The sequence below is a fragment of the Panulirus ornatus genome, chromosome 63 (genome assembly GCF_036320965.1).
Source record: "Panulirus ornatus isolate Po-2019 chromosome 63, ASM3632096v1, whole genome shotgun sequence".
NCBI lineage: Eukaryota > Metazoa > Arthropoda > Malacostraca > Decapoda > Palinuridae > Panulirus > Panulirus ornatus.
In genome coordinates this window covers 20,081,967-20,096,712 of record NC_092286.1, presented here as the reverse complement: position 1 = coordinate 20,096,712, position 14,746 = coordinate 20,081,967, and the positions used below count along the sequence as shown (strand labels likewise).

The 14,746-nt window shown below is 41.7% G+C and overlaps 1 long non-coding RNA gene across 1 annotated transcript; it reads left to right on the top strand.

Annotated features, from left to right (window-relative positions):
• Positions 1–835: 835 nt before the first annotated feature.
• Positions 836–14,601, top strand: LOC139746030 (uncharacterized). Its single transcript, XR_011712047.1, has 5 exons — positions 836–1,003; positions 6,894–7,009; positions 8,203–8,327; positions 9,672–9,790; positions 14,536–14,601. It is a non-coding gene; the product is annotated as an uncharacterized lncRNA (long non-coding RNA).
• Positions 14,602–14,746: the final 145 nt, after the last annotated feature.

The following is a 14,746-nucleotide window of genomic DNA, read 5'->3' as shown; positions in this document are numbered from 1 at the left end:
ATATGGGACTGGTGACAGGTTAGGGAGAATGTCAACTCCCGAGTCCTTCCCACACAGACTTCTGCTGCTTTTTTCTGATAGACAATAGCCGTACTGAGGCCTTCTCCCATCTATATTACTTTACGTTTGCTTGGTTTAAATGTCATCAACCTTGTATCAGACCATTATTGGAGTTTACTCAGGTCCCCTTGTAAGCTGATGCAATCCTCTGTATTTTTCACTTCCCTCATGACTTGTGCATCATCTGCAAACATTTTCAGGTAAGATTCCGTACCGTCAAACGAGTCATTTACTAGATCAAGAAGAGTAAAGGTCCGAAAACAGAACGTTGGGGCACTCCCCCTGGTGACCTCCACCCATCTGAAGGCTACCCTGACATTTGTCCTTTGTTTCCCTTCCACTAAGATGATCTATTCATCAGAGACGCCGCCCGCTTATTCCTGCCTGGTGTTCCAGCTTTTTAATCAGACTCCCGAGAGGTACCGTAGTCAAACGCTCGATGACAGTCAATATACAAACAATGTCCCAGCCTTCTCTATAGTCTGACAATCATTTTCTCATAGATATCGTTCGTTTCATATAGCCACCTATCACTAGAAGCTCGCTCGCACGCGCGCGCGTGTGTGTGTGTGTGTGTGTGTGTGTGTGTGTGTATGTGTGCAATGATGGAGAGAGAAGGCTAGAATGCAGCCTTGAAGGCGGGATCACTCAACGAGATCCTTGAAAGAACACACCCATGTTTTCTCCCTCAAATACATCATTGTGGAACGATGGAAAATTATTGAATTTCCTTTAAGACTCTCCACACATTATTGGAGATAATCGTATGAATTAAGTAATGTGTTTTATTCTCCCAGTTTCCGAGAGAACAAACCTTTCCCACTGCCTGAGGAGTTCGTGGCTCGGCTGCAGGCAAGGGACGACCTTGGCGTGACCATACACCCGGGCCATGTCAACAACAGCAACGGACAGGTCGCGCCGCGCCTCCACGCCCAAGCCAGGGGTAAAGTATCCCGACACAAGCGCTTTGCTGTAACTATTCTTGGTTAACGAAATATAATCATATAATATCCTCAATATTTGTGAGGTCTAGGATAAGGCGAGAGTTACGTACAAGAGTGAAAATTTATGGTGACGCGGTTAGCGACAGGCCACCGCCCTGCCTCTGAAATATATCCTCGATCAACGGAAATGAGATTATGTTTCTGCACTTAATTAGTCTTCAGTAGCTGACTTAATACTAAGTTCGAACTATATACGAGAAATAAATAGTAAGATTATATATATATATATATATATATATATATATATATATATATATATATATATATATATATATATATATATATATATATATATCCCTGGGGATAGGGGATTAAGAATACTTCCCACGTATTCCCTGCGTGTCGTAGAAGGCGACTAAAAGGGGAGGGAGCGGGAGGCTGGAAATCCTCCCCTCTCGTTTTTTTTTTTTTTTTTCTTTTTTTTTAAATTTTCCAAAAGAAGGAACAGAGGGGGCCAGTTGAGGATATTCCAAAAAAGGCCCAGTCCTCTGTTCTTAGCGCTACCTCGCTAACGCGGGAAATGGCGAATAGTTTAAAAGAAAGAAGAAAAGATATATATATATATATATATATATATATATATATATATATATATATATATATATATATATATATATTATCCTTGGGGATAGGGGAGAAAGAATACTTCCCACGTATTCCCTGCGTGTCGTAGAAGGCGACTAAAAGGGGAGGGAGCGGGGGGCTGGAAATCCTCCTTTCTCATTATTTTTTTTTAATTTTCCAAAAGGAGCAGAGAACGGGGCCAGGTAAGGATATTCCCTCAAAGGCCCATTCCTCTGTTCTTAACGCTACCTCGCTAACGCGGGAAATGGCGAATAGTTTAAAAAAAAAAAAAAATATATATATCCCTGGGGATAGGGGATTAAGAATACTTCCCACGTATTCCCTGCGTGTCGTAGAAGGCGACTAAAAGGGGAGGGAGCGGGGGGCTGGAAATCCTCCCCTCTCGTTTTTTTTTTAATTTTCCAAAAGAAGGAACAGAGGGGGCCAGGTGAGGATATTATGAAAAAGGCCCAGTCCTCTGTTCTTAACGCTACCTCGCTAATGCGGGACATGGCGAATAGTTTGAAAAAAAAAAAAAAAAATATATATATATATATATATATATATATATATATATATATATATATATATATATATATATATATATATAAATATATATATATATATATATATATATATATATATATATATATATATATATATATATATATATATATATATATATATCTTTTCTTTCTTTCTTTCAAACTATTCGCCATTTCCCGCATTAGCGAGGTAGCGTTAAGAACAGAGGACTGGGCCTTTGAGGGAATACCCTCACCTGGCCCAATTCTCTGTTCCTTCTTTTGGAAAATTAAAAAAAAACGAGAGGGGAGGATTTCCAGCCCCCCGCTCCCTCCCCTTTTAGTCGCCTTCTACGACACGCAGGGAATACGTGGGAAGTATTCTTTCTCCCCTATCCCCAGGGAATATATATATATATATATATATATATATATATATATATATATATATATATATATATATACATATATGTATATATATATTATTTTTTAATTATTTATTTATTTTGCTTTGTCGCTGTCTCCCGCGTTTGCGAGGTAGCGCAAGGAAACAGACGAAAGAAATGGCCCAACCCATCCCCATACACATGTATATACATACACGTCAACACACGCAAATATACATACCCATACATCTCAATGTACACATATATCTACACAAACAGACACATACATATATACACATGCACACAGTTCACACTGTCAGCCTTCATTCATTCCCATCGCCACCTCGCCACACATGGAATAACATCCCCCTCCCCCCTCATGTGTGCTAGGTAGCGCTAGGAAAAGACAACAAAGGCCCCATTCGTTCACACTCAGTCTCTAGCTGTCATGCAATAATGCCCGAAACCACAGCTCCCTTTCCACATCCAGGCCCCACAGAACTTTCCATGGTTTACCCCGGACGCTTCACATGCCCTGATTCAATCCATCGACAGCACGTCGACCCCGGTATACCACATCTATCCAATTCACTCTATTCCTTGCCCGCCTTTCAGCCTCCTGAATGTTCAGGCCCCGATCACTCAAAATCTTTTTCACTCCATCTTTCCACCTCCAATTTGGTCTCCCACTTCTCCTCGTTCCCTCCACCTCCGACACATATATCCTCTTGGTCAATCTTTCCTCACTCATTCTCTCCATGTGCCCAAACCATTTCAAAACACCCTCTTCTGCTCATAACATTACTTACTCGATCAAACCACCTCACACCACATATTGTCCTCAAACATCTCATTTCCAGTACATCCACCCTCCTGCGCACAACTCTATCCGTAGCCCACGTCTCGCAGCCATACAACATTGATGGAACCACTAATCCTTCGCACATATATATATATATATATATATATATATATATATATATATATATATATATGTATATATATATATATATATATATATATATATATATATATATATATATATATATATATATATATATATATATATATATATATATATATATATATATATATATATATATATATATATATATCATACCTGGTATAAAAAGTGATATATACATAAGTATACGCATGTAAGTAGGAGAGATGGCTAGAGAGTGTTACTGGATTACGTGTTAATTGATAGGCGCGCGAAAGAAAGACTTTTGGATGTTAATGTGCTGAGAGGTGCAACTGGAGGGATGTCTCATCATTACCTTGTGGAGGCGAAGGTGAAGATTTATAGAGGTTTTCTGAAAAGAAGAGAGAATATTGGGGTGAGGAGAGTGGTGAGAGTAAGTGAGCTTGGGAAGGAGGCTTGTGTGAGAAAGTACCAGGAGAGACTGAGTACAGAATGAAAAAAGGTGAGAACAAAGGACGTAAGGGGAGTGAGGGAGGAAGGGGATGTATTTAGGGAAGCAGTGATGGCTTACGCAAGGGATGCTTGTGGCATAAGTGTGGGAGGTGGGCAGATTAGAAAGGGTGGTGAGCGGTGGGATGAAGAAGCAGGATTATTAGTGAAAGAGAGGAGAGAGACATTTGGACGATTTTTGCAGGGAAATGATACAAATAAAATAATGCATATGACTGGGAGATGTATAAAAGAAAGCGGCAGGAAGTCAAGAGAAAGGTGCAAGAGGTGAAAAAGAGGGCAAATGAGAGGTGGGGTGAGAGAGTATCATTAGATTTTATTGAGAATAAAAGGATGTCTTGACAGGAGGTAAATAAAGTGCGTAAGACAAGGGAACAAATGGGAACTTCCGTGAAGGGGGCTAATATGGAGGTGATAACAAGTAGTGGTGATGTGAGAAGGAGATGGATTGGGTATTTTGAAGGTCTGTTGAATGTGTTTGATGAAAGTGGCAGATATAGGGTGTTTTGGTCGAGGTGGTTTGCAAAGGGAGAGGGTTAAGGAGAATGATTTGGTAAACAGAGAAGAATAGTAAAACCTTTGCGGAAGATGAAAGCCGGCAAGGCAGCGGGTTTGGATGGTATTTCAGTGGAATTTATCTAAAAGGGGGTGACTGTATTGTTGACTGGTTGGTGAGATTATTTAATGTATATGACTCATGATGAGGTGCCTGAGGCCTGGCAGAATCCTGGCATAGTGCCATTGTACAAAGGCAAAGGGGATAAAATTGAGTGCTAAAATTACAGAGGAATAAGTTTGTTGAGTATTCCTGGGAAATTGTATGGGAGGGTATTGATTTAGAGGGTGAAGGCATGTACAGAGCATCAGATTGGGGAAGAGTATTGTGGTTTCAGAAGTGGTAGAGGATGTGTGGATCAGGTGTTTGCTTTGAAGAATGTATGTGAGAAATACTTAGAAAAGCAAATGGATTTGTATGTAGCAATTATGGATCTGGAGAAGGCATATGATAGAGTTGATAGAGATGCTCTGTGGAAGGTATTAAGAATATATGGTGTGGGAGGCAAGTTGTTAGAAGCAGTGAAAAGTTTTTTATCGAGGATGTAAGGCATGTGTGCGAGTAGGAAAGTGAGTCAGTTGTTGTTCGCTGATGATACAGCGCTGGTGGTTGATTCGTATGAGAAACTGCAGAGCAGGGGTGTGTGATGTCTCCATGGTTGTTTAATTTGTTTATGGATTGGGTTGTTAGGGAGGTGAATACAAGAGTTTTGGAAAGAGGGGCAAGTATGTAGTCTGCTGTGGATGAGAGCTTGTGAAGTGAGTCAGTTGTTGTTCGCTGATGATACAGCGCTGGTGGTTGATTCGTATGAGAAACTGCAGAAGCTGGTGACTGAGATTGGTAAAGTGTGTGAAAGAAGAAAGCTGAGAGAAAATGTGAATAAGAACAATGTTATTATGTACAATAGGGTCGAGGGACAAGTCAATTGGGAGGTAAGTTTGAATGGAGAAAAACTGGAGGAAGCGAAGTGTTTTAGATATCTGGGAGTAGATTTGGCAGCAGTTGAAACCATGGAAGCGGAAGTGAATCTTAGGGTGAAGAAGGGGGCGAAAGTTCTGGGGGCGTTGAAGAATGTGTGGAAGTCGAGAACATTATCTCGGAAAGCAAAAATGGGTATATTTGAAGGAATAGTGGTTCCAACATTGTTATATGGTTGCGAGGGGTGGGCTATAGATAGAGTTGTGCGGAGGAGGGTGGATGTGCTGGAAATGAGATGTTTGAGGACAATATGTGGTGTGAGGTGGTTTGATCGAGTAAGTAATGTAAGGGTAAGAGAGATGTGTGGAAATAAAAGAGTGTGGTTGATTGAGTAGAAGAGGGTGTTTTGAAATGGTTTGGTCACATGGACAGAATGATTGAGGAAAGGTTGACAAAGAGGATATATGTGTCAGAGGTGGAGGGAACGAGGAGAAGTGGGAGACCAAATTGGAGATGGAAAGATGGAGCGAAAAAGATTTTGAGTGATCGGGGCCTAAACATGCAGGATGGTGAAAAGCGTTCAAGGAATAGAGTGAATTGGAACGATGTGTTATACCGGGGTCGACTTGCTGTCAATGGATTGAACGAGGGCATGTAAAGCGTCTGGGGTAAACCATGGAAAGTTCTGTGGGGCCTGGATGTGGAAAGGGAGCTATGGTTTCGGTGAATTATACATGACAGCTAGAGACTGAGCGTGAACGAATGTGGCCTTCGTTGTCTTTACCTAGAGCTACCTCGTGCAAATGCGGGGGGAGGGGGCTGTTATTTCATGTGTGGCAGGGTGGCGATGGGAATGAATAAAGACAGGCAGTAAGAATTGTGTACATGTGTATATTTGTATATATGTGTGTGTGTATATGGATACGTTGAGATGTATAGGTATGTATATTTGCGTGTGTGGACGTGTATGTATATATATATATGTGTATGTGGGTGGGTTGGGCCATTCTTTCGTCTGTTTCCTTGCGCTATATAATATATATATATATATATATATATATATATATATATATATATATATATATATATATATATATATATATAGGTGTTTCAACAAATTTTCGAGTCTATCACTGCTGAGAGATGCTGCAGGCCTGGGGCAGTGCAGTGGGAATATCTCCCTAGAATTACAAGCCTAGCCAGGAGGAGGATAGTGTGGGCAGCAGCCATGGAACTGTCGTTGTCTTCCCTGCGTTATAGCGAAAGAAATAGATAACATAAATGTTATCGTAGTCGTTGATAGTCAAGAATAATAGCAATATTTCAAGTAAGCTGTTGGGAGATTTTGAGGTGGAGGTGATGAGTTTACATCCGTAAGGCTTTTGACGTATGTCTTCCTAACTACCAACCACATTGAAACTAGTGACAGTTTTGCAATAATTTCAGAAACTGTACCGTGTGGCAGCCAGGTCACTGTCTCACCCGGCTCACCCGTCCAGTTCCAGTCAAACAATTATCCATCCAATTATCCACCGAATGAAAACTGCCAATGGAGTTTCCAGGTTTGTGTATGCTGTGTTCCTAATAACTTATATCTAAAACCCTTGGGCCATATCGATATATTTACCTGTGAAAGAAACGAATTCTTTTTACTTGATAATTTAATGGAATTATTCTAGAGATAGATATAATGGCTGTCATTTACAACACCATATACTGAGCAGACTTCCACCTATAATACACATAATGAATTATCGTTTATAACATCATACTATAATGGGTGCATTTCTAGCTATGATGCACACCACTGCTACCTTACCAGGAATTCTATTTTATGATCACATACGGGTCCCACGTGCCCGCTTCATCCACCTTCACGTGTCCCACATGCCCGCTTCATCCACCTTGACGGGTCCCACATGCCCGCTTCATCCACCTTGATGTGTCCCACATGCCCGCTTCATCCACTTTAACGGGTCCCACATGCCCGCTTCATCCATCTTAATGGGTCCCACATGCCCGCTTCATCCACCTTGACGGGTCCCACATGCCCGTCTCATCCATCTTGACGGGTCCCACACGCCCGCTTCATCCGTCTTAACGTGTCCCACATGCTCGCTTCATCTACCTTGACAGGTCCCACATGCCCGTGTCATCCACCTTAACGGGTCCCACATGCCCGCTTCATCCACCTTGACTGGTCCCATATGCCTGCTTCATCCTCCTTGACGGGTCCCACATGCCCGCTTCATCCACCTTGACGGGTCTCACATGCTCGCTTCATCCACCTTAACGGGTCCCACATGCCCGCTTCATCCACCTTGACGGAAGTGAAAATTTAAAAAAGTTCTTTTTGTGTAAACTTCATCAAAGCTAAGCCTCTCTCTCTCTCTCTCTCTCTCTCTCTCTCTCTCTCTCTCTCTCTCTCTCTCTCTCTCTCTCTCTCTCTCTCTCTCTCTCTCACCATTTCTATTCACTGCCATTATTTCCTGTCTGACAACAGTGTTACCTTCATCATTACTCTCTCAACACACAGTATAAGGCAGCCATGTTCCATCGCTTCACCATTCCTGACTGAGTAACATGAATGTAGGCCATTTGTGCTAGTGGGTCTATACAGATTCCTGGTGCCTGCCTAGATTCATGGGTCATTCAAAGTGTCATCGAACTTAAAGTAAACAAAAGATAATGATAACTTTGGACCACATTTCTCAGGGAGCTTATCATTGCGCCATATTCTAATCATCTCAAACAGGCGGACGATCCCGAGGACACACTGACTGTCGTGTGTTCGTTCAACGTGCGAGCCTCACGCCGCTGCTCGGCAGATAAACTGACTTTCACAGAGTTTGAAACGGGCGGTTATGCCACCAGCGTCAGGTGGGTAAACACACACACACTCACACACACACACACACACACACACACACACACACATACACACACACTTATACACCTAGAAACGAGAGGACTGAGAGAGATTAGGGATTTGGACGGACGAGTGTGTCAGTAGTTCTGATGCAAGGGATCGAGTATCACTGGTGCGTGATATGGGCTCTTGTGGCATTAAAGGTATAACTAGGGTGCACAGGACACCAAGTGCTGTTATGAAAATGTTAAACATATTGTGGGGTTGTGTGCTGAAGACGGATTGGTGACTGGGAATACCTGGTTTGAAAAGAGGGACTTACATAAGTATACATGGGAGAATAGGTGTGATGGAAAGTGGGCATTATTGGATTACATTCTGATTAATAGATTGATGCGAATGTGCTGAGAAGGGCGGCCGGTGGAATGTCTAAATCATTACCTGGTGGAGGCGAAGGTGAAGCTTGTAAAGGCTTTACAAAAATGAGGAAATGATATGGGTTGGCAGAAGGTGGTGTGAGTGAGGCATCCTGTGATAAGAGGCTCATGTCAGGAGATGCCACGAGAGGTTGAATGTAAAATGGCAAAGTGATGAGAGTAAATGAAGAGAGGGGAGTGGGTAAGAAATGAGAGGTAAGTAGGGAAGCAGTGCTTACACGTGATAGAGAAATGTTTGGCATGCGAGATGTCTGAGGTGGACAGGAGAGAAAGGATAGTGAGTGGTGGGATGATAAATCAAGGTCTAATTGAACGAGAAAAGAGAGTATGGGCGTTACTTGAGGGTTAGTAGTCAAATGGATTGGGAGACCTAACGACAAAAGTGGTAGGAGGTCAAGAGGAAGATGAGCAGGCTGCAAAAGAAGGCTAATGAGAGCTTGGGGTGAGATGAGGGGTAGGGGGCGAGTATCAGCAAACTTTCAGGTAGAATGAGAGGATATTTCGCATCAACGCTTCTGTAACACATCAGCCACACAATCATATCTTTTAGTATTAAGTTTCTCTACAATCTAAGTTACACCATCCTTGCGTCAGGCATCTCCCGCTTCCTGACCACTACTCCAGCATGTTCTGGAGCTGTACAAACGCATACTGACCCCGTGAAAGATCACTCCGCTAGGTTGCAAACTCTTCAAGCCTCGTCCTTATGGAAGGCTATTCCAGCCGTGAGGGGTGGCGGTCACTCACACGCATTCCCTTTCTATGGTAGGTGTCCTCTACTGCACCATCATATAAGGTGGTCTCCTCTCACAGCTTTGTTTTCGAGTCTAATTTCTTGATGTCTTTAGACTAAATACTTGTCCTCAGAGAATATAAAAGAGCACATTATTAACTTGACCACTCTTCCTCTCCTACCAGGTACTGTGGGAACCATGGTACCATAACCTATAACAGTTACGGCCCTCAGGTGATCGCCACATTCCGCAGCAACCGCAGAGGCTCAGCGCCTGGCTTCTCCTGTACAGTTAGTGTCGACGGTGAGTGCGTTGCAGTGTTCGTGAGTGCTCGGGTGTCAAGTGAGTGACTGCCAGTGTTCGTGAGGGCTCGGGTGTCAAGTGAGTGACTGCCAGTGTTCGTGAGGGCTCGGGTGTCAAGTGAGTGACTGCCAGTGTTCGTGAGGGCTCGGGTGTCAAGTGAGTGACTGCCAGTGTTCGTGAGGGCTCGGATGTCAAGTGAGTGACTGCCAGTGTTCGTGAGGGCTCGGGTGTCAAGTGAGTGACTGCCAGTGTTTGTGAGGGCTCGGATGTCAAGTGAGTGACTGCCAGTGTTTGTGAGGGCTCGGGTGTCAAGTGAGTGACTGCCAGTGTTCGTGAGGGCTCGGGTGTCAAGTGAGTGACTGCCAGTGTTCGTGAGGGCTCGGGTGTCAAGTGAGTGCGTAGCAGTGTTCGTGAGTGCAGTCATCAGGGGTAAACTCCGTCAATGGATAGATTATTCATGTAAAAGGGACGCAGGCCAGAGATGCCATCTCTAAATGGACCATTAGTCTTCTTTATCTCTGTAAATAACTCGCTTGAAAGTAAGGACTCTAACCTGAATATGTTTGTAGATGATGCAAAGATCATGAAGGAAGTGAAAAGCGAGGAGGATTGCATCACATTACAAGGGGATCTGAACAGACTCTGAAGTTGGCCTGGCATATGGTTGACGAATTCAGCCTCAGGAAACCTAATGAGGACGGGATAAAGTGGAAGAAGACCTCAATATTATTATCATCCAGCGAGATATAACTTAAGGACTCTGTGCGCGAGAAGGACTTGGGAATGAACATCATCACCAGCCTGTCATTAAAGTCTCATATTAGGAAAAGAGTTAAGCAGAGAAACTGTCCTCTAGTAAATATTAGGATAGTTTTTAAATATGTGGAAACGGATGTAATTAGCAACATGTTCACATCCCACATAAGGTCAGAACTAGAGTATGCTTCTCATGTTTCGTCACCACACCTACAGAAAAACAAAGATATATTAGAGAAGGTCCAGAAGAGGGCAACAACGAAGGTACCAGAATAATAACAATAATAATGATAATGATAATAATTACGATAGTAATAATAATATTAATGAAAATTATAATAATGATAATAATAGTAATGATAATAATAATAATAATGATAATAATAATAATAATAGTAATAATAATGAATGATTTTTTTTTTTTTTTTCATACGATTCGCCATTTCCCCGCACTTGCGAGGTAGCGCTAAGAACAGAGGACTGGGCCTTAGAGGGAAAATCCTCACCTGGCCCCCCTTCTCTGTTCCTTCTTTTGGAAAATTAAAAAAAAAACGAGAGGGGAGGATTTCCAGCCACCCGCTCCCTCCCCATTTAGTCGCCTTCTACGACACGCAGGGAATACGTGGGAAGTATTCTTTCTCCCCTATCCCCCCCTCACGAACACTGGCAGTCACTCACTTGACACCCGAGCACTCCTCACAAACACTGGCAGTCACTCACTTGACACCCGAGCCCTCACGAACACTGGCAGTCACTCACTTGACACCCGAGCCCTCACAAACACTGGCAGTCACTCACTTGACACCCAAGCCCTCACAAACACTGGCAGTCACTCACTTGACACCCAAGCCCTCACGAACACTGGCAGTCACTCACTTGACACCCGAGCCCTCACGAACACTGGCAGTCACTCACTTGACACCCGAGCACTCCTCACGAACACTGGCAGTCACTCACTTGACACCCGAGCCCTCACGAACACTGGCAGTCACTCACTTGACACCCGAGCCCTCACGAACACTGGCAGTCACTCACTTGACACCCGAGCCCTCACGAACACTGGCAGTCACTCACTTGACACCCGAGCCCTCACAAACACTGGCAGTCACTCACTTGACACCCGAGCCCTCACGAACACTGGCAGTCACTCACTTGACACCCGAGCCCTCACGAACACTGGCAGTCACTCACTTGACACCCGAGCACTCCTCACAAACACTGGCACATATACAGAATCAGGGTATATGTGGTACTAAGAGTAAACAACCCGGAAAGGTCTGTGGGACGTGGTTGAGGGTAGGGGGCTGTGGTTTCGGGGGCATTACACATGATTGTTAGAAACTGGATATGAGTGGATGAAGCCATTTCTTCGTTTGTTCCCAGCACTGCGTGGAGACAGCGTTGTATGAAATTATATATATATATGTATATACATATATATATATATATATATATATATATATATATATATATATTATATATATATATATATATATATATATATATATATATATATAATATTATAAATATATATATAATATTATCCCTGGGGATAGGGGAGAAAGAATACTTCCCAAGTATTCCCTGCGTGTCGTAGAAGGCGACTAAAAGGGAGGGAGCGGGTGGCTGGAAATTCCTCCTCTTCGTTTTTTTCAATTTTCCAAAAGAAGGAACAAGAAGGGGGCCAGGTGAGGATATTCCCACGAAGGCCCAGCCCTCTGTTCTTAACGCTACCTCGCATCGCGGGAAATGGCAATAGTACAAAAAAAAAGTATATACATATATATATATGTTTATATAATATATTATAATATATATATATATATATATATATATATATAATATATATATATATATTTATATAATTTCTTTTGTCGCTGTTCCCGCGTTTGCGAGGTAGCTCAAGGAAACAGACGAAAGAAATGGCCCAACCACCCCCATACACATGTATATACATACACGTCCACTACACGCAAATATACATACCTATACATCTCAATGTACACATATATATACACACACTGACATATACATATATACACATGTACATATTCATACTGTCTGCCTTCATTTATTCCCATCATCCACCTCGCCACACATGGAATTACATCCCCTCCCCCCTCATGTGTGCGAGGTAGCGCTAGGAAAAGACAGCAAAGGCCCCATTCGCTCACACTCAGTCTCTAGCTGTCATGTAATAATCCCCGAAACCACAGTCCCTTTCCACATCAAGGCCCCCACACAACTTTCCATGGTTTACCCCAGACGCTTCACATGCCCTGATTCAATCCATTGACAGCACGTCGACCCCGGTATACCACATCGATCCAATTCACTCTATTCCTTGCCCGCCTTTCACCTCCTGAATGTTTCAGGCCCGATCACTCAAAATCTTTTTCACTCCATCTTTACCACCTCCAATTTGGTCTCCCACTTCTCCTCGTTCCTCCACCTCCGACACATATATCTCTTGGTCAATCTTTCCTCATTCATTTTCTCCATGTGCCCAAACCATTTCAAAACACCTCTTCTGCTCTCTCAACCACGCTCTTTTTATTTCCACACATCTTCTTACCCTTACAGTGCTTACTCGATCAAACCACCTCCACCACATATTGTCTCAAACATCTCATTTCCAGCACACCCACCCTCCTGCGCACAACTCTATCCATAGCCCACGCCTCGCAACCATACAACATTCTTATATTATATATATATATATATATATATATATTATATATATATATATTATATATATATATATATATATATATATTATATATATATATATATATATATATATATATATATATCTGGCTTCCTTATCTAGTTGTTTGTTAGGCAGGTTTATAACAAAAGAAGGATTTGTGTTCTTAGTCAGGTCGCTGTTTTTGATAAAAAGGTCCAACTTACAATTTAGTGTCATTTTGTAGCCTATTGCGTTCATTCCTTAATCTATCATAGCAACAGTCCAACATTCGGCTCTTCCAATCTGTCGGTACTGCCGTTTGAAAGGCACGTTTCTTCTCTCTTGTAATGCGAAATTTCTCCTCCATTTCAAGTTTCTTTAATTCAATGTGTTTCTTTAAATTGATGTTTTGGAATTGGTCAAATGGTCGACCAGACAGCTGCAACAATCACGAGGTAAGACAGATCTTGACATCACTTGCTCATCAAGGCATTTCCTACGAAATCCAAAGCGTAACAACGATTATGGAGAAAGCAGTAACAAAAGGATAAAGTCCAGACAGCTGTAGAGAAGTAGAGAAGAGCCGTGTGGGGAAACCATGTTGGAGAGGAACACAATTTTGTGAAGGCTCAAGATATCCAATGAGTCCAGATTGGAAGAACCGGATGTTGGACCGTTGCTATGATAGATTAAGGAATGAACGCAATAGGCTACAAAAGACACTAAATTGTAAGTTGGACCTTATTACTAAAAACAGTGACTGGACTAAGAGTACAAACCTTCTTTTGTTTTAAACCTGTCTAATAAACAACTAGATAAGGATTCTTGTATGCATTAGGATATATATATATATATATATTAATGTATATATATATATATATTAAAATATATATATATATATATATATATATTTTATATATATATATATATATATATATATATATATATATATATATATAATATATTATATATATTATATATATGTGTATATATATATATTTATATATATTATATATATTTATATATATATATAAATATATATATATATATATATATATATATATATATATATATATATATCTTTCTTTTTTTTTCTTTTTATACATATTCGCCTTATCCCGCGTTTGCAAGGTAGCGTTAAGAACAAAGGAGTGAGCCTTAGAGGGTATATCCTCACTTGGCCCACCTCTCCGTTCCTTCTTTTGGAAAATTATAGACGGGAGGATTTCCACACCCCCCCCCCCGCTCCCTCCTCTTTTAGTCTACTTTTATATCTGAATGCGTCCCCTTTTTACCACAGGTGAGGAGACGACAACAGAAGCCCCAACAACCCCGGACGTCGGAGAAAACACCCAGCCCGGTTGTCGTAATGTTGCATTCCAGACAAACAAAAATAGAAAGATTTCATCTTTTCAACTCTCGTCTTGAATTATAGTTAGTTACATTTCCAGATAGAGTAAATTTCTATATTTGTAGTCGTAATATGTTTATTGTATTTTACTGTTAGTCGA